The sequence below is a fragment of the Arachis hypogaea genome, chromosome 5 (genome assembly GCF_003086295.3).
Source record: "Arachis hypogaea cultivar Tifrunner chromosome 5, arahy.Tifrunner.gnm2.J5K5, whole genome shotgun sequence".
Lineage (NCBI taxonomy): Eukaryota > Viridiplantae > Streptophyta > Magnoliopsida > Fabales > Fabaceae > Arachis > Arachis hypogaea.
Genome location: NC_092040.1, coordinates 78,315,353 through 78,337,165, shown reverse-complemented (window position 1 = coordinate 78,337,165; position 21,813 = coordinate 78,315,353). Strand labels below are relative to the sequence as shown.

At 39.8% G+C, this 21,813-nt stretch overlaps 1 non-coding gene across 1 annotated transcript; it reads right to left on the bottom strand.

The window, feature by feature from the left end:
• Positions 1–6,682: 6,682 nt before the first annotated feature.
• Positions 6,683–6,790, bottom strand: LOC112804955 (small nucleolar RNA R71). The gene has a single exon (XR_003203571.1). It is a non-coding gene; the product is annotated as a small nucleolar RNA R71 (small nucleolar RNA).
• Positions 6,791–21,813: the final 15,023 nt, after the last annotated feature.

The following is a 21,813-nucleotide window of genomic DNA, read 5'->3' as shown; positions in this document are numbered from 1 at the left end:
CCTAAGCTCTCACCTAACATACATATATTTTATATAATTTCAATATTCATCTTAGCTACCCAAAATCTCCTTTTCACATTCCATACTCATGCATCAACCTTTATTTTAATTTTATCACACGTGCATTGATTATTAAACTCTGACTTATCATTGGGGTGATTTTGTCCCCTTATTCACTAAAATAACAGAATTTATTTATTTATTTATTTATTTTTTAGCTTATCAATGCACATAGATTTGTAATTTTTTCTTTTATGGTTTCACATGAATAGGTACCCAAATTCCCTTTATTTTATCATGACATATTTTCCTATTACCCTTTATTCCCACAATTTTCCCATAGTCAGTTAACACACAAATTCTATCTTAAGCTAACCAAAGATTCAATTGGGATTTTCAATTGTTTTTCTGCTTAAGGCTAGTAATGTGGTAAAATATAGAACAAGGGATTAAAAACGGCTCAAAGTGGTTAACAAAGGTAATTAATAGGGTTGGCTTATTTGGGATACGTGAGCTAAATCAACAATGGCCTCAATCATATACATGCACATAACACATTAACATTGGACATATAGGATAAAACAAAATTCAGATTACAATCATTGAGAAGAAAACACACGAGAAATAATATTTATGGTTAAATAGTGTAACCAATTATTTAGTCTCAAAGTCTCACGGGTTGTGTGTTCTTTTAGCTCAAAAATCCTGCTCCAATTTCAACTTCAAACAAATTTAACATAAGTGTTTTGATTTAAATTAGTGAAATTTTCAAAAAATATATGGTCTTAAAAGAAACTTGTTATCTTTTCAATCAGGTAGAACATGCATGCAATTAACCTACTACTATGCAATATATCTTATTCTAAAGAAAAAGAAATTGGTGTTAGGGGGAAAGAATTACCTCCGGAAGTCAGGTACTGACCGACCTCCCCATACATAAGGCTTTGCACCATCCTCAGTGCCATTTGTCTGGAACAAGGGTGGGCTGGTGGCAGTATCTCCATATTCAGGGCCGTCATGGCTCCCTGTGCTGGTAAAGAAAGTGGAGTCCGGAGTGCCTGGGTCCTCGTCAGGTCTGTGGTTGCCTATGAGTAGCTCCTTGAGGTATTTGAAACCGCGGTGGTTGTGGCGCTCTCGTAGCTTCACTTTCTGGTCTTGCCGGTCCAACCTCTCCAGTATTTGATGCAGCAGCTGAATAGTAGAAGGTGGAATGTCTGCAGGATATTCTGCTGACTGGATGGTGGTGGCTAGTGGTGGCCTGAGATATCTCCCGTTAGGGACGTATTGATCATCCCGTGGAAGCATGGCTTTGGTGTCCCCAGCTTTGTAGTAGACTCAGGTTGCTGAGACAAGATCAAAGACTAAGGCGGGGAAAGGTAGGTTGCCCGTGATTTGCACGTGTCCCATAGCATTCCGGATGTGTTTCGGTAGATTGAGAGGCTGGTCTGTGAGGATGCACCATAGTAGAACGGCCATGTCTGCAATGAAGGAGGACTCATGAGTGCTCGGAAAGATGTAATGGGACATAATCTGTGCCCTTACGTGAGCCTCTAAGGTGAGTGCAGAAGCCGATATTCCCTTAGGACGGGAATGATGGTATCCAAAAATCCATTTGCTGCCAGGTTGTGCGATAACTCTGAGAACAGCGTCCCAGTCAAATTTGTACGCCTGGCGCTTGAGTGCGGCTTCTTGAAATGCGTCCAATCCTTCTAGAGCAGGGGGAAGATCTAAGGCTCGCTAAATGGCCTCTTCTATAATGGGGACTTGCTTTTGACGGACATAAATAGACTGTAGGGTAGGCAGGTGGAAATTGGAGTAGAACTCAACTACCCAAGAAAGATTAACCTCTCGTGGCTGTCTCTGTAGGAATCCCCAATGTCTATGCAATTTGTGGCTCAACAAATTCAGCAATACAAGGTGGAAGGATAAGAAGGTGTTCGTTGTTGTAATTCCGAGTAGCCAGAATGGGAAACATCTGCTCACAGTAACGATTTGAAAATCGTGCAATGTCCTTTGCTGGGAAGGCTTTCTCCTTTTCATCGACCTTTATAATCATTTTAATTCTTTTTGTTGAGGGCTTAACTGTAGTTGAAGATGGCTGTGCCACTAATGCTCTCTTTGTTTCTTTCCTTGCTGTGGATTTAGGGGTAGCTTTCTCTTTGCCTTTCTTGGTGGCCATCCTGAAAGGAAAAGAGGAAAAAACATGAATATTTCAAGGGTAATAGCGATGAAAAGAATGGAAAAGGTTGTAATCAATGCATAAGAAAGGATAATGATGTGAACACATGGTCTTGACTACATGTGACAAATTAACAACGGAAGTATAGCAAGTGCATGTGATGACAGTTAAATGCAAGGTGTTTATTGGCATGCCGGCAAGGGCATGAGTAGCATAGATCAAGCATTCAATGTCCAAGTTAGATTACCAAGTCTTTCAGACAAACAATATGCTTGTAATACCAATTATATTTAATTAATAAAATATAAGAAGGGTTCTGTGAAAAGCAGGCATTTAGAGTAGTAGATTGAAAGAAATCTAAAAATAGTGCAAAATGCCAAATGGGCATTTTCACAAACACATAGCATGCATGTTAAATAAGGTATAGAAAATATTAATTTTGAATATGCAAGTAACCCTTATAAAAATAATATATAATTGTTAAACAAGTTCTAAACAATCCACAAGCAACATATAAAAAGAATGACCCAAATAAATCTCCAACACCAATAGGAGGAAGAGGAAAGAAAAAGAAAACATGGATAGGGAAAGTAGAAGAGAAAGAAAAAAGAAAACATGAAAATAAGAAGAATGAAAAAGTAAGGAGAGGAGAAGAAAAGAAAAACCTTGATAATGGTGGTGGGAAAGAGGGAGTAGAATGGAGAAAGAAGGGAGAGAAAAGGGAGGAAGAAAGAAGAAAGAAGATTGGGGTAGGAAAAGATAAGACAATCTGGCAGATTTGAATGAGTTGGGCGGCGCAAGCGACGCAGACGCGTAATGCACGCGATCGCGCGGAGGGCCCTTGAAGGAAATGACGCGGACGCGTCGGTCATGCGGACGCGTGATATGATTTGCGCTAGGGGCGCGAGGGCAGCTTCGCGCTCACATAACTCTCTGTGTGAAACATGTTTTTGCCAAATTTCAGAGTGACGCGGTCGCGTGGTTGACGCAATCACGTGGATGGTCAGATTGAGAAAACGGCACGGACGTGTGTGGCACGTGTTCGCGTGGCTAGGCGTGCGCGACTAGCACAAGTGCAGCCCAGCTCCAGCGCAACTCACTGCCATACACCCATTTACGTTGAATTGCAGAGCCACGCGTTCGCATGGGTGACGTGGACGCGTCGGGAGGCCATTATACGAGTGATGCGAGTGCGTCATCCACGCGGACGCGTGGATCAAATGGTGCCAGGGGCACGCACACAGCCTCATACCTGCGCAACTCTCTGTTCCTTTTCATTAATGCTTCGAAGGCACAATGACGCGAGTGCGTCAGCGACACTGGCGCGTCGCATGCCGTAACCCCTTTTTTTATATAAAAATGCAATATTGATGCCAGGGCATCTAGGCCAGTTTCACTGACCTTTTCTTTACTGTTTTAGGGTAGTTTCATGCATTTTCCTAGTGAATAAGGCAAGTTTTGGGTGAAAATACACTTACACCTTCATTTAAGCAACTATTGTGAATTTTGCATGATTTCATGAGATTTTTTGCCAGCATTGCATGATAGCTTGATGATGCATAATCTCATGACTTTGGCTAGAGCTTTGATGCACTTTAATTGCTTGATTTCAGGACAAATGAAGCATGGAAGAACCACGTTAGCATTCACGTTAACTTAGTTAACGTGACTACTAACGTGGGATGGCAAAGAGCTTGCAACGTTAATGAGAAAAGTGATCACCAATAACGCCTGCGAAACCATTCAGAGCTTACGTTAAGAGCCACGTTAACTAAGTTAACGTGGTACTTAACGTAGAAAAAAAAGAAGACTCTATGTTAACGAGGAACATGAACTCCAATAACGTTTCTCCTCAACGTTAGTGGTAAAAGTCAACACCACTAACGTTGGGAAACTAGGCAATGCCCCACGTTAAGAGTCACGTTAACTTAGTTAACGTGAACTCTAACGTGGAAGAGGATCAACAACGCCAACATTAGTGACACTCACTTTTGTCACTAACGTTGGATCATTAGCATTGCCTACGTTAACTCTCACGTTAAGATTGTTAACGTGACAGTTAACGTGGAGTTGGGTTCAAAGAACCAACGTTAGTGACACTCACTTTTGTCACTAACGTTGGAAGATGGCTTCATTACTACGTTAAGAGCCACGTTAACTTAGTTAACGTGGGTTCTAACGTAGAGACTTAAGGCAATTGGAGCGTTAGTGACAAAGGTGAGTGTCACTAACGCTCTCGAAGGTGATAGAGACCCACGTTAAGAGCTACGTTAGCCAAGCTAACGTGAGATCTAACGTAGGGGCAAGAGGCAAGCAACGTTAATGGGAAAAGTGATTCCCATTAACGTTTGCAAAAAGGGGCACAAGCCAACGTTAATGGGAAAAGTGAGTCCCATTAACGTTGGCCAAGGATTGAGTAAGAAACGTTAGTATTCACGTTAAGATTACTAACGTTGGAACTAACGTGGGTATATAAGGGTGGAACGTTAGTGGAAAAAGTGAATGCCACTAACGTTCTCGCACTCAAAATATTACCCAACGTTACTCTCACTAAATGCCCAAGCCTAATTCATATTTCTCTGCAAGCTGGGCCCACTAAAGATGAGAATCGCTTCAACTCAAGGTCTAGAGCCCACATCCAAGACTTGAAGAACTCACTAGAAGATCATGAGGAGTAGTATAAATAGGAGTAGTTTTGAACTAGAGAGGAGCTTAGCACTTTTGGGAACTACTCTCTGCATATTTACTTTTCTGTACTTCTAGCATGGATTCTTCTTTTCTGCCATTTTTGATTCCTAGAGCTATGAACAACTAAACCCCTTTCTTTGGGTTAGGGAGCTCTGTTGTAATTTGATGGATCACTTATAGTTTTCGTTCTTCTTCTTCTTTCTTTTCTCTTGATCTTACTAGAAAGCTTTCGATCTTAATTCAATTGGTTAGTTGTCTTGGAAAAGAAACTCTCCATAATTGGATCTCCTTTGAACCTTGGAAAAGGGATGAGGAAATCATGCTAGAAATGCTTTCTCATGTTGGACCAAATTGGGGTTTGGATGGATATTGTGACATTTAATCCTCCCAACACTTTGATTTGGAAATACATGTGGTATCATCAGTGACCACACTTTCATCTCTTCCCATGAGCAATTAAATCAAGGAATTGGGCAATTGTTCAAGCTTAGAGAGATTGGATTGCCAAGGAATTGGGATCCAATCACTTAAGATTGCCAAGGAGATTAATGAATGCATTGATTGAGGAAGAGATGAGAATGAACTTGATCCGGAGAATGCAACATCTCCTAAACCCAATGATCTCCCCATTTCTGATCTTACCCATTCTATTTACTTTCTGCCATTTAATTTCCTGCTCATTATCCCAACTCCCCATTTAAGATTCTGCACTTTAATTTCTGTTATTTACTTTCTAGTCATTTAAATTTCTGCATCTCAATCTCAATTCTGTTTAGCTCAACTAGCATATTCTTCTAACTAATGTTGCTTGACCAATCAATCCCTGTCGGATTCAACCTCACTCTATTGTGAGTTTTACTTGACGACAATTCGGTATACTTGCCGAAGGGAAATTTGTTGAGAGACAAGTTTTCATGCATCAAGTTTATGGCGCCGTTGCCGGGGATTGATTTTGAATCAACAATGATTAAGTTAGAAGATCACTAGATTGAGCATTTTTTTATATTTCGTTATTCGTTTTGTATTATGCAGTCAATTTACCTTAGTTCGTTTTTAATTTCTTCCTCACCCCTATACCCTCTCTATTTTCTGTTCTCTTTTTCTTAGTTGATCATAATTCAGCTCACTAACCCACTAACTGTTTGATAAATTGCATCACTCACACTAACTATTACTCTAATAAGAATAATCTTCATTATACCTCCTGCTGTGTAATCTGTTTGTTGTATGACAGGGAGAAGAGAAGGAGTCTCAACATTCTTTGATTCAGAACCTGAAAGAACCCTTTTGAGATTAAGAAGGGAGGCAAAAGGAAAAAGGATTATTGGTGCTGAGGAAGAGGAAGAGTACTTCGAACCTAACATGGAAGAGAATTTGGAGAACAATCATGAAGAAGAGGCTCATAATCATGCCAGAGAAGGCCATGCAAACTGGGCTGGGCAAGAAAGGAGGGTCTTAGGATCCTATATCAATCCTAATCCAGGAAACTGTGGAAGCAGCATTCAGAAGCCCACCATACATGCCAACAATTTCGAGCTAAAACCTCAGCTCATCACCCTGGTGTAGAATAATTGTTCATTTGGAGGAGGTGCTCAAGAAGATCCTAATCAACACTTGACCACCTTCTTGAGGATTTGTGACACAGTGAAGTCCAATGGAGTCCACCTGGATGTCTATAGGCTGCTCTTGTTCCCTTTTTCACTAAGGGACAAGGCATCCAAATGGCTTGAATCCTTTCCAAAGGAAAGCTTAACTAATTTGGAAGAAGTGGTGAACAAGTTTTTAGTAATATTTTATCCTCCTCAAATGATCAATAGGCTAAGAACTGAGGTGCATACTTTTAGACAACAAGATGGTGAGACACTTTATGAAGCATGTGAGAGATTTAAAGACTTGACAAGGAGATGCCCACCAGAGATGTTTAATGAGTGGGTTCAACTTCACATCTTCTATGAAGGTCTTTCCTATGAGTCATAGAAGGCTGTGGATCATTCATCAGGAGGCTCTTTAAACAAGAAGAAAACCATTGAAGAAGCCATAGATGTCATTGAAACAGTTGCTGAGAATGACTACTTCTATCCCTCTGAAAGAAGCAACACTAGATGAGTAATGGAGCTAAACCACATGGATGCACTGTTAGCCCAAAACAAGATGATCACCAAGCAGCTAGCAGATCTTACCAAGAAGGTGGAAGAGAACCAAGTTGCAGCAGCCATCACCTCATCACCAACTCAAGAAGGAGTAAACATAGGAGAAGAAGGTGAGTGGGAGCAAGCCAACTATGTGGGAAACTCACCTAGACAAGTCCATGATCCATACTCCAAAACTTACAACTCTGGATAGAGGAATCATCCCATCTTTGGATGGGGAAATCAACAAGACCAAGGGCAAGATCAGAGACGCCACAACTTCAACTCCAACAACAATGCTACTCATCAAAACACCTCACACAGATATTACCAACATCCATCTAACCAACCTTCTCAACCACCTAATCTCAACCCACCATCATTAACAGATGATAGGCTTTCAAAGATTGAAGCTCTACTTGAAAACATATGCAAAGAAATCCAAGACAATAAAGTGTTTAAGGAAGAAGTGCGAGCTAATATCAAGAACCAAGGAGAAAACATCAAGAGATTGGAGTCCCAAGTATGGTACCTATCTCAACAAATTCCCAAACCCACTGATGGATTCCCCAGTGATACAGAGAAGAATCCAAGAGGAGAAACAAAGAAAGTGAGATGGGAAGAATGAAAAATGATAACCACAAGTGATGAGGGGAGTATGAATGGAGTAGAACACCTCCAAAATAACCAAAAGGAAAGCCAGGAGGAAGAAAGCTATGCAACTCAGCTTACATCCAAGGAAGAGCTAAAGAAGAAGGAGGTATTGAACCCATATGCACATTTTCCCCACAGGCTTAAAGGTGGTGTAGCAAGGAGAATATACTCAAGGTTTCTTGATATGTTTGCATCTCTAGATGTAAATATACCATTCATTAAAGCCCTCTAACAGATGCCTTTCTACATCAAGTATATAAAGGAGCTACTAGCCAGAAAAAGTCCATTGAAGGGTGGACAAACAATCAAGATGAAAAGAGATTGTAGTGCTCTCATTCAACCAGGGCCACCCACAAAGAAGGAGGATCCAGGGAGTTTCCACATCCCTTGTGCCATAGGAGAAACAATGATTGACAAAGGTCTTTGTGACTTGGGAGCAAGCATCAACCTAATGCCTCTCTCCCTCATGAAGAAGCTTCAAATCAATGAACTAACTCCTACTGATGTAATTATCAGATTGGCTGACAAAACTCAAAAACAAGCAGTAGGGGTGGTTGAAAATGTGCTGGTGAATGTTGGGAGCTACTATCTTCCCACAGATTTTGTTGTTCTGGAAATGGATGAGAATCCTATTTACCCCATCATTTTGGGAAGACCATTCCTAGCCACAGCTAGAGCACTCATATATGTAGAACGAGGAGAGTTAGTGTTGAGAATACATGATGAGAAGCTCACTTTCAATGTTTTCAACCTCTCACAAGAAGCAGATCATGAAGACAATAAGTTGATGGAGGAGCCAAACAAGGAAGCACAAACAACACAATTGGAAGCCCCATTAGTTGGGAAGCCATATAGTCAAGAAGAACCATGTTCAAAGATGATCCAAGGGGAACCAGAACCATCAGAGTCATGCAAGATCAATAATAAGAATCCACTAGAGAAAGAATCCATAGAAAACAGGACAACATCAATGAAAAAAAAGGGTTCCAAGGGGATGGAGAAATAAGAAAATTCCTACAAAAAATTTCTCACCAGGTGATGAAGTGATTTCTACATACTTTCCATCTATACCACCTCACCTCCCCACTATTCCATCTCAGCTTCCCCCAGTATATACCATCAACAAAATCATGTCCTTAGAGCATATGGAGCTTATCAACAAAGCTAATGGACATAGGTTCACTGCAAGAGGGGAGGACTTCAAGCACTATCAGCCACCTTGACAAGAACCAAACGTCAAGCTAATGATGTTAAAGAAGCGCTTCATGGGAGGTAACCCATGTTCTATAACTCCTTTCTTAAATTTCTAAAAACAGCAATAAGGTAATTTCCATGGAAGTTCAAATTAATCTTGACAACTAACATAAAGCCCCTCTACATGTAACTTATAGTACATGATAAGTTTGGTGTTCAAAGCACACCAAGTGTGGTTTGAACACACCTTATGAGGAAAGTTCACTCCCCAAACTTGTTGCACCATGTGATTACAAACAAGTTTGGTATACCAACGTGCATGCATGGGTAGCTTAATGTTTGATTGATTTGCTTTCATGGAAAACATTTAGTCATATAGAAACAAAAGAAAAAGAAAAAGAAATATTTTATTAGTTCACACATTTTCCCACCAATTTTTCAATTAATTTTCACATTCTCCCTTTTTCGTGTATAGGGAATCAAAAAGGACATTGATGGTACTTGATAGGACAATTGAGGAAGAAGGATTCAGCCACTACACCAAGGGAATTTCACACTTGTCTTCATAGGGAATGTCCTTGGAAGTGTTGCCATGCAACATTGGGAGTGGATGGCTTTGGAGACCGAACCAATACCCTCATAAAAGAGGTGATCCTTGTGCTCATTCAATCTTAAAACCCCAACCGTCCACTATCAAACAACACCATCAATCCACACCCTTCAACAATTGCCATCTCTCTATATAAACCCCTTCACACAACCTTCACGTAACCTTATATCCTCACCTTTCCTCCCTTCTCTCTAAGACACATTCTGCCTCACATCAACCGAATTCCATCTTCAACTTCACAGCCTTCACCATCTTCGCAAACTGAGCCTCACTCATGGCATCATCAAGCTCCAAGAGGCAAAAAGGGAAGGGACCCATAGAGCATCCTCCTTTTGATGAAGTGTGATTTAGAACCTTCTATCATGCACTTCAGTATGGGTGGATAACTGAGAAGGAAATCATTTATGAACTAGGCTTTCAAGTCATAAAAGCCGAGTGCCTAGAAATCATAGAGAAGGTGGAACAACGCAGATGGGAGCTCCTCACCGACCCTGTCACAAGGGTGAATGCCACTCTAGTAAGAGAGTTCTATGCAAATGCAGTTAGGCAAGACAAGAAGGATGACTCATACACAAGTTTTGTGAGAGGGGTCGTGGTAGACTTTAGCCCCATGACTATCATGAGAGTGTTGAAATTGAGAAGCATACCCTTTAAAGAGGAGAGCTATCACTCGAGAATGGACCAAAACCCCAATTATGACCAGATTCTACAGGATATATGTGTGCAAGGAGCTGATTGGGAGAGAGGTCCCAAGGGGAAGCCGAAATTTATAAAAAGAGGAGATCTCCTCCCTGAGGCTAAAGGATGGTTCAAAATTATAAGGAGATCCATTCTCTCAGCTGGAAACAACTCGGAAGTGAACCTCAAGAGAGCAACGATGGTGCAATGTATAATGAAGAGAGGAGAGATCAAGGTTCATGAACTTATAGCTCAAGGCATTCGGAAGCTCGCCGAGAAGAGTGACTCTGGAGGAAAGTTGGGTTATCCTAGCACTATCTTCTGCCTTTGCAAACTGGCCAGGGTGATATTCGAAGATGAAAACCCTGAGTGGATAAAGGTTGGTCTTCCACTCACTTATCGCCGGATGCACGCTGCTGCAACTCCATTACCTCCACGAAGGGTACGAAAGAGGCCAGCTCATCAAGCTGAAGAAGAACAACATCCACAAGAGCAAGCTTCAGCCACCCTAAGCATGCACCAACTGCAGGAGGCTATTGACACCTTATCTAGGCAATGCATGGAAAATCAAGAGGCTTAAAGAGAGCTCCAAATACAATCAAGGGATCGCCATGAAGAGTCACTTTTTAGATGGATGAATCAACAAGGGGAGTGGCAAAAACAACTGATGGATCAGCAATTGGAACAAGGAAGACAATGGAGTGAATCCTTCCACAACCTGAATCAGAAACATGATCAACAACAAGAAGCCATCCAAAGGCTAATCAACATCCAAGCACATCAAGGAGCACACATTCATGAGATGCATAGGAAACAAAGAGAACAAGCAGATCTTTTCGATGAATATAGAATATTCTCAGAAGGAGTCTACATGAGTGAGACTGGATACCATGTGAATACCCAAGCCAGGCTTGGATATCTAGTCGGACAATTACCTGTTTTGCATCCAAGAATCACAAAATATGAGGATGTAAAGGATGAATTAGCACGAGTGGAGCACGAAAGAGTTGAACAAAGTCATGAATCAGTAAGGAAGGCACTAGAAGATTGGAAATTAGCTAGAGCAAATCGGATGAGAGGAAGCACAAGTGGACAAAGCGAATCTACAAATGGCAGGGGAGCAGAAGAGAATGAGCATACCAACAAGTGAAAGGTGGTGAAGTTCCTTCTTAGTTTACTTTCTTTTTCAAAGCTTTAAATAAGGAAAATCATGTATGAAATAGAACATGCTTCCATGGTAGCTTAGAATTTTCAATTATGCATTTAATTCTCCTTGCTTAGGTTTATGTTATTGAGCCTAATGTCTTGAATGCTCACTTTCATCTTTCTTACTTGTATGCTTGTCTCTTTAAGTTAATAAAAAAAATGTTATGGGAAAAACAAGAGTGGAGTCATTTTGTGAAGTGCATTCTGAATGTTTGTGGTAGGATGATTAGTAAGCTAAGTTGGTTCACCAAGAAAGGAAAGAAAGCAACTATCCATCCTAAGTCCTATGTTTGAGACACATTCTTTGAGGCTAGCTAACCAATAAGATCCCAACAAGAAAAGAAAAAGAGTAATACAAGTGAAAATAAGAAAAAGAACATAATAAGAAATAATGCTAGGCACCAAGGGTTTCAAAATTGAGGCATGTGTCTGTGGTGTTTATGTACAAGGGATATACTTGGATGAATAAGCTCTTAGGGGTGCCTTATCACTTGGTAACTTGGATTAACTAATCCGGGATTATCAGCTGAAAGTCCACTATCAAGAGTAACCCTTGTTACAGAGCACTTAGTAACCCAAAGAGGTGCTGGACACCAAGGTCTCAAGAAAGAAAGAATAACAAACCATGTGCCTGTGGTGTGTATGTATGAGGGAAAGAGACTTGAGGGAGTAAGTCCTTAGGGGTGTCTTAACACCTAGCACCTTAAAACCAACTGGTTTGGGAGTGTTGGCTGAAAGCTTATCATAAAGAGTTGCCCTCTTACAAAGAACCTAGCAAAAAGAAAAATAAACTTTGAAAAAAAAGAAGAGAAGGATCAATAAGAAAGAAGCAGGGATGCAATAAAGAGAGTGACTAGGGATTTGATAAAGGCTTGAAACCTAAAAAGAAAGAACCTAAGTTGCTATGCATGAAACTCCATGAACCAGGAATGCTACTTCCATTTTATCTTCTTGTTCTTTCAATTCATTTTTCTTATGCTTCAGTACTTGCTTAGGGACAAGCAAGCTTTAAGTTTGGTGTTGTGATGCCAGGGCATCTAGGCCAGTTTCACTGACCTTTTCTTTACTGTTTTAGGGTAGTTTCATGCATTTTCCTAGTGAATAAGGCAAGTTTTGGGTGAAAATACACTTACACCTTCATTTAAGCAACTATTGTGAATTTTGCATGATTTCATGAGATTTTTTGCCAGCATTGCATGATAACTTGATGATGCATAATCTCATAACTTTGGCTAGAGCTTTGATGCACTTTAATTGCTTGATTTCAGGACAAATGAAGCATGGAAGAACCACGTTAGCATTCACGTTAACCTAGTTAACGTGACTACTAACGTGGGATGGCAAAGAGCTTGCAACGTTAATGAGAAAAGTGATCACCAATAACACATGCGAAGCCATTCATAGCTTATGTTAAGAGCCAGGTTAACTAAGTTAACGTGGTACTTAACGTAGAAGAAAAAGAGGACTCCACATTAACGAGAAACATGAACTCCAATAACATTTCTTCTCAACGTTAGTGGTAAAAGTGAACACCACTAACATTGGGAAACTAGGCAATGCCCCACGTTAAGAGTCACGTTAACTTAGTTAACGTGAACTCTAACGTGGAAGAGGATCAACAACGCCAACGTGAGTGACACTCACTTTTGTCACTAACATTGGATCATTAGCATTGCCTACGTTAACTCTCACGTTAAGATTATTAACGTGAAAGTTAACGTGGAGTTGGGTTCAAAGAACCAACGTTAGTGACACTCACTTTTGTCACTAACGTTGGGAGATGGCTTCATTACTACGTTAAGAGCCACGTTAACTTAGTTAACGTGGGTTCTAACGTAGGGACTTAAGGCAATTGAAGCGTTAGTGACAAAAGTGAGTGTCACTAACTCTCTCGAAGGTGATAGAGACCCACGTTAAGAGCTACGTTAGCCAAGCTAACGTGAGATCTAACGTAGGGGCAAGAGGCAAGCAACGTTAATGGGAAAAGTGATTCCCATTAACGTTTGCAAAAAGGGGCACAAGCCAACGTTAATGGGAAAAGTGAGTCCCATTAACGTTGGCCAAGGATTGAGTAAGAAACGTTAGTATTCACGTTAAGATTACTAACGTTGGAACTAACGTGGGTATATAAGGGTGGAATGTTAGTGGAAAAAGTGAATGCCACTAACATTCTCGCACTCAAAATATTACCCAACGTTACTCTCACTAAATGCCCAAGCCTAATTCATATTTCTCTGCAAGCTGGGCCCACTAAAGATGAGAATCGCTTCAACTCAAGGTCTAGAGCCCACATCCAAGACTTGAAGAACTCACTAGAAGATCATGAGGAGTAGTATAAATAGGAGTAGTTTTGAACTAGAGAGGAGCTTAGCACTTTTGGGAACTACTCTCTGCATATTTACTTTTCTGTACTTCTAGCATGGATTCTTCTTTTCTGCCATTTTTGATTCCTAGAGCTATGAACAACTAAACCCCTTTCATTGGGTTAGGGAGCTCTGTTGTAATTTGATGGATCAATTATAGTTTTCATTCTTCTTCTTCTTTCTTTTCTCTTGATCTTACTAGAAAGCTTTCGATCTTAATTCAATTGGTTAGTTGTCTTGGAAAAAAAACTCTCCATAATTGGATCTCCTTTGAACCTTGGAAAAGGGATAAGGAAATCATGCTAGAAATACTTTCTCATGTTGGACCAAATTGGGGTTTGGATGGATATTGTGACATTTAATCCTTCCAACACTTTGATTTGGAAATACATGTGGTATAGTCAGTGACCACACTTTCATCTCTTCCCATGAGGAATTAAATCAAGGAATTGGGCAATTGTTCAAGCTTAGAGAGATTGGATTGCCAAGGAATTGGGATCCAATCACTTAAGATTGCCAAGTAGATTAATGAATGCAATGATTGAGGAAGAGATGAGAATGAACTTGATCCGGAGAATGCAACATCTCCTAAACCCAATGATCTCCCCATTTCTGATCTTACCCATTCTATTTACTTTCTGCCATTTAATTTCCTACTCATTATCCCAACTCCCCATTTAAGATTCTGCACTTTAATTTCTGTTATTTACTTTCTAGTCATTTAAATTCCTGCATCTCAATCTCAATTCTGTTTAGCTCAACTAGCATATTCTTCTAACTAAAGTTGCTTGAACAATCAATCCCTGTGGGATTCGACCTCACTCTATTGTGAGTTTTACTTGACGACAATTCGGTATACTTGCCGAAGGGAAATTTGTTGGGAAATTTGTTTCTGATACTAGTATCTCTATGGAGGACAAGATTTACAAAGATCAGCAGCATCTTTAAAAAGAGTAGGCCACCAGAATCTACAGTCTAAAACTTTTCTAGCAGTTTGTTGAGGGCCAAAATGTCCTCCACTCTCAGATGAGTGGCAGGCCTTTAAAATTGACTGGAATTCTGATTGGGGTACACACCGTCTATAGAAATAACATCCACCTTTGTTGGGTCTATAGAGATACTAGTATCAGAAACAACATGTCCTAGAACAATACCTTGTTTTACCATAAAATGACACTTTTCAAAATTTAAAACAAGGTTCGAACTAACACACCTATCCAATACTTTAGATAAACTATCCAAGAAAAGGTTAAATGAATCACCATAAACGCTAAAGTCATCCATAAAAACTTCCATACAAGTCTCAATGAGATCAGAGAAAAGACTCATCATACACATTTGGAAAGTAGCTGGTGCATTGCACAAGCCAAAGGGCATTCTTTTATAAGCATAAGTCCCAAAATGACATGTAAAAGTAGTCTTTTCCTGATCTTCAGAAGCTATATGGATTTGAAAATAACTTGTATAACCATCTAAAAAGCAGTAGTGAGATTTACCTGACAGGCGATTGGTGGACGAAATTGTGATCATCAACAATGGCTCCAAAGACTAGGTGCTCTTAAACATGAATCACACTTTGTCACAACTCCGCACAACTAACCAGCAAGTGTACTGGGTCGTCCAAGTAATACCTTACGTGAGTATGGGTCGATCCCACAGAGATTGTTGGTATGAAGCAAGCTATGGTCATCCTGTAAATCCCAGTCAAGCGGATTCAAATTGATAGTGGTTTTCGGAAAATATAAAGAGATACTTAATTAAATAATAAAGGATAGAAATACTTATGTAAATTCATTAGTGGGAATTTCAGATAGGTGTATGGAGATGCTGTGTTCCTTCTGAATCTCTGCTTTTCTAATGCTTTCATCAAATCTTTGTCACTCCTTTCTATGGCAAGCTGTGTGTAGGGCATCACCGTTGTCAATGGCTACATCCCATCCTCTCAGTGAAAAAGGTCCAAATGCTCTATCACGGCACGACTAATCAGCTGTCGGTTCTCGATCATGTTGGAATAGAATCCCTTGATTCTTTTGCGTTTGTCATCACGCCCAGCAATCGCGAGTTTGAAGCTCATCACAGTCATTCAATTCTGGAATCCTACTCGGAATACCACAGACAAGGTTAGACTTTCCAGATTCCCATGAATGCCGCCATCAATTCTAGCTTATACCATGAAGATTCTGATTAAGGAATCCAAGAGATATGCGCCCGGTCTAAGGTAGAACGGAAGTGGTTGTCAGTCACGCGTTCATAGGTGAAAATGATGATGAGTGTCACGGATCATCACATTCATCATGTTGAAGTGCAACGAATATCTTAGAATAGGAATAAGTCGAATTGAATAGAAAATAGTAGTAATTGCATTAAAACTTGAGGTACAGCAGAGCTCCACACCCTTAATCAATGGTGTGTAGAAACTCCACCGTTAAAAATACATAAGTGATGAAGGTCCAGGCATGGCCGAATGGCCAGCCCCCAAAATATGATCACAGGATCAAAAATACAATCCAGGATCCAGGATGAAAATACAATAGTAAAATATCCTATTTATAATAAACTAGCTACTTAGGGTTTATAGAAGTAAGTAATTGATGCAGAAATCCACTTCTGGGGCCCACTTGGTGTGTTCTTGGGCTGAGCTTGAATGTTACACGTGCAGAGGCTTTTATTGGAGTTGAACGCCAAGTTGTAACGTGTTTCTGGCGTTCAACTCTGGTTCTTGATGTGTTTCTGGCGTTTGACTCCATAATGCAGCATGGAACTGGCGTTGAGCACCAATTTACGTCATCAAATCTTAAATAAAGTAAGGAATATTATATATATTGCTGGAAAGCTCTAGATATCTACTTTCCAACGCCATTAAGAGAGCACCATTTGGAGTTCTGTAGCTCCAGAAAATCTATTTCGAGTGTAGGGAGATCAGATTCCAACATCATCAGCGGTCCTTTGTCAGCCTCCTATAAGAGTTTTGCTCAGGTTCCTCAATTTCAGCCAGAAAATACCTGAAATCACAAAAAAACACACAAACTATTAGTAAAGTCCAGAAATGTGAATTTAGCATAAAAACTAATGAAAACATCCCTAAAAGTAACTAGATCATACTAAAAACTACCTAAAAACAAAGCCAAAAAGGGTATAAATTATCCGCTCATCACAACACCAAACTTAAATTGTTGCTTGTCCCCAAGCAACTGAAAATCTATTAGGATAAAAAGAAGAGAATATACTATAAATTCTAAAATATCAATGAATATTAATTCTAATTAGATGAGCGGGACTTGTAGCTTTTTGCCTCTGAATAGTTTTGGCATCTCACTTTTTCCCTTGAAGTTTAGAATGATTGGCTTCTATAGGAACTTAGAATTTCAGATAGTGTTATTGATTCTCCTAGTTAAGTTTGTTGATTCTTGAACACAGCTACTTTTATGAGTCTTGGCCGTGGCCCTAAGCATTTTGTTTTCCAGTATTACCACCGGATACATAAATACCATAGACACATGACTGGGTGAACTTTTTCAGATTGTGACTCAGCTTTGCGAGAGTCCCCAGTTAGAGGTGTCCAGAGCTCTTAAGCACACTCTTTTTGCTTTGGATCACGACTTTAACCACTCAGTCTCAAGCTTTTCACTTGGACCTGCATGCCACAAGCACATGGTTAGGGACAGTTTCATTTAGCCGCTTAGGCCTGGATTTTATTTCCTTGGGCCCTCCTATCCATTGATGCTCAAAGTCTTGGATCCTTTTTACCCTTGCCTTTTGGTTTTAAGGGCTATTGGCTTTTTCTACTTGCTTTTTCTTTTTCTTTCTATTATTTTTTTTGCCATTTTTTTTCAAGCTTTTGCTTTTTCACTGCTTTTTCTTGCTTCAAGAATCAATTTTCATGATTTTTCAGATTATCAATAGCATTTCTCTTTGTTCATCATTCTTTCAAGAGCCAACAATTTTAACATTCATAAACAACAAGATAAAAAATATGCACTGTTCAAGCATTCATTCAGAAAACAAAAAGTATTGTCACCACATCAATATAATTAGGCTAATTTCAAGGATAATTTCGAAATTCATGTACTTCTTGTTCTTTTGAATTAGAAACATTTTTCATTCAAGAGAGGTGAAGGATTCATGGAATTATTCATAGCCTTAAGACATAGTTACTAAATACTAATGATCATGAAGTAGAGACACAAAACATAAACAAACATATAGCATAAAAATCGAAAATAGAGAATTAAGAACAAGGAAGTTAAGGAATGAGTCCACCTTAGTGAGAGTGGCGCCTTTTTGAAGGACTAATGGTGCTTTTTGAGCTCCTTTATGTCTCTTCCTTGCCTCTGTTGCTTGATCCCTAGTGATTTTGGTGCTCTTATCCTTAGTTGCTCTCAATAGTTGTGTGGAGGAAAATACATCCCCTGAGGTATCTCAGCGATTTCTTGATGAGGGAATTCCTCATGCTCTCTTGATGTACAGTCAAATGCTCTATTACTGAGCTATGGACCCTTGAGATGAATCTCTCCATCTCCCATGACTCAAAGGTGGAAGCAATTGTCTTCCCTTTTTCTTCTTCTCTTTCTTTTTTTTTTTGAGGTTTCTCTGGCCTTAGGTGCCATCAATGGTTATCTAAAAGCAAAAAGCTATGCTTTTACCACACCAAACTTAGAACGTTGCTCGCCCTCGAGCAAAAGAAGAAAGAATAGAAGAAGAAGAAGAAGATATGGAGGAGAGGGAGAGAGGTGTGTATTCCGATATGTAGGGTGGGTTTGGGTAGGGAAGAGATGATGGGTGTGAGTGGTGAAGAAGAGAGGATGAATGTTGAGAAGAGGGGAGAATATGGTAGGTGGGGATCCTGTGGGGTTCACAAATCTTGAGATGATCCTGTGAGGTCCACACATCCTGAGGTGTCAAGGATTTACATTCCTACACCAATTAGGCATGTAAAATTCCTTTGCATGCAATTCTGGCATTTAAACACTGAAGTGATGCATGTTCTGGGCGTTCAACGCCCATGTGCAGCATGTTTCTGGCGTTGAACACCAGTTCCATGCTTGTTTCTGGCGTTCGGCGCCAGCTCTCCTCAGGGTGCATTCCTGGTGTTTGAACACCGGGATGTTGCTTGTTTCTGGCGTTCAGCGCCAGATCCATGCTCTGTTCTGGCGTTGAACGCCAGCCAGATACTCCTTACTAGCGTTTAAACGCCAGTAAGTCCTTCCTCCAGGGTGTGATTTTTCTTCTGCTGTTTTTGATTATGTTTTTAATTTTAATATTCTTTTTCATGACTCCACATGATCATGAACCTAATAAAACATAAAAAAACAATAAAATAAAATAAAATTAGATAAATAAAAATTGGGTTGCCTCCCAATAAGCGCTTCTTTAATGTCAATAGCTTGACAGTGGGCTCTCATGGAGCCTCACAGGTGATCAGGTCAATGTTGTATATTCCCAACACCAAACTTAGAGTTTGGTTGTAGGGATTCAGCACCAAACTTAGAGTTTGGTTTTGGCCTCCCAACACCAAACTTAGAGTTTGACTGTGGGGGCTCTGTTTGACTCCGTACTGAGAGAAGCTCCGCATGCTTACTCTCCCTTATTACAGAAGGATAGCCGTGTGCCTTAAACACAAGGTAGTCTCCATTCAATTGAAGGACTAATTCTCTTCTGTTAACATCTATCACAGCTTCTGCTGTGGCTAGGAAAGGTCTTCCAAGGATGATGCATTCATCCTCCTCCTTCATAGTGTCTAAGATTATGAAATCAACAGGGATGTAAAGGCCTTCAACCTTCACTAACACGTCCTCTACCAATCCATAAGCTTGTCTTACTGACTTGTCTGCCATTTGTAATGAGAATATGATAGGCTGTACCTCAATGATCCCTAGTTTCTCCATTACAGAGAGTGGCATAAGATTTATGCTTGACCCCAGGTCACATAGAGCCTTGTTAAAGGTCATGGTGCCTATGGTACATGGTATTAAGAATTTGCCAGGATCTTGTCTCTTTTGAGGTAATGTTTGCTGAACCCATATATCTAGTTCAAGGGAGGTTCACCTTCCCAAGTCTCATTACCAAACAACTTGGCATTCAGCTTCATGATAGCTCCTAAATATTGAGCAACTTGCTCTCCAGTTACATCTTCATCCTCTTTAGAGGAAGAATAGTCTTCAGAGCTCATGAATGGCAGAAGGAGGTTTAATGGAATCTCTATGGTCTCTATATGAGCCTCAGATTCCTTTAGGTACTCAATAGGGGATTCCTTCTTGCTCAGAGGACGTCCCAGGAGGTCTTCCTTACTAGGATTTTTGTCCTTTCCTCCCTCTCTGCATTCGGCCATATTGACTATATCAATGGCCTTGCATTCTCTCTTTGGATTCTCTTTTGTATTGCTTGGGAGAGTACTAGGAGGAGTGATGATTGGATTTTTGACGGCTTAGAAATTCACTAATGAAATCTCGTTGTAAAGTATAGTTTCTAAACCAAACAATAATCCTTTCATACAAAAGATTGTTTGTCACAAGTAACAAACCCCTAAATTTATAAACCGAAGTATTGAACCTCGGGTCGTTCTCCTTAGGAATTACAATAAAGTGTCTTGTTATTGGTTGTGAGTTATATTTGGGGTTTTTAAGATTTTAGAGAAGAAATATAAATGGCAAAGAAAATAAACTAACAACTAACAAAGCTCTTGGCAAGATATGAGTACTAGAAGTCCTATCCTAGTTATCCTCCTCAATTGTGATAACAAATTGTCCATTACTCCCACTTAGTTTACCTCTAACCATGAAGGAAAGTCAAGTGGATGAATCAATTTGATTCCTCAAGTCCTAATCAACTCCTAAAGGAGAGATTAGCTTTAGAGGCATTCAAATCAATTAGCAACTTCTAATCATCGATCAACAAAGGAATTAGATAACGCAAGAGTCACTAATTACTCAACCAAAGCCAAGAGGAACAAAAGCTATACTAAAATCCTACCAAGCATTTCATCAAACACTTGGAAGGTACAAAAGAAAAGTATACTAAATCACAACAAGTATGAATTCTAACAACAATTGAATACAAAGAATTAACAACAACAATCAAGGAAATCACAATTATCATGAATTACCTCAAATTGCATTATTGAAAGAAAACAAAGGAATAACAATCTATCCAAAATAAAGTGAAGAATTGCAATTATTAAAGCACATAACTAGAAAGAGGAAGATGAGAAGAGTGAGAATTGTTAAAGGAGAAGTGAATCAAAGCATGAATTAAACCTAGATCTAAGAAATTCATGCCTTCCCATTCTCTCCTTATTCCTTTTAATGCATTTTGGCGCCAAAGTTGGTTCAGAAACTCCTCAAGATTGCCAGGCACGTACTGCCTTAATGAAGTCATGTGCAGACTGCGACGCGTGCGCGCACGGTACGCGTGCGCGTCCCTGGCCGATTCTGCAATGTGCGCGCGAGCGCCTTGTGCGCGTGCGCGTGCATGGCTGGTTTCTTTTCTTTGGCTTTTTATGCTTCTCTCCACTTGTATACTTTTTTCCTTGCTCCTTTGATCCATGCCTAGCCTAATTCAATCCTGGAATTACTAGCAAACACATCAAGGCATCTTATGGAATCAAAGAGGAATTAGGATTCATCAAAATAAGGCTTAAAAAGAATGTTTTTACACTTAAGCACAAATACGGGAGAGATTGCAAAACTTTGCTAATTCATAGGTTAAATGTGAGAAAAGGTCATCAAAATACTCTAAATCCAATACAAGATAAACCATCAAATTGGGGTTTATCAACCTCCCCACACTTAAAACTTAGCATGTCCTCATGCTAAAATAAGAAGGAACTAAAGGGCATGACATTTATTAGATGCAACTAAACTACATGAGTCCTATCTAAATGCAACTACCTAAAGTGAATGAAAATGCTTGGTTCAAACAAATCAATTCCCAGGGAAACATGTGTAAGCACAAGAACTAGATCAATAGGAATCAAGTCCAAACCATAATTGTATTGAAACTATCAAAAGAAATTCAAGCTTGCAAGAATATAGATAATATGAGTGAACACATGTGATTGAACTTTTGAACCCTCACCGGATGTGTATCCGCTCTATTCACTCGAGTGTTTAAGGG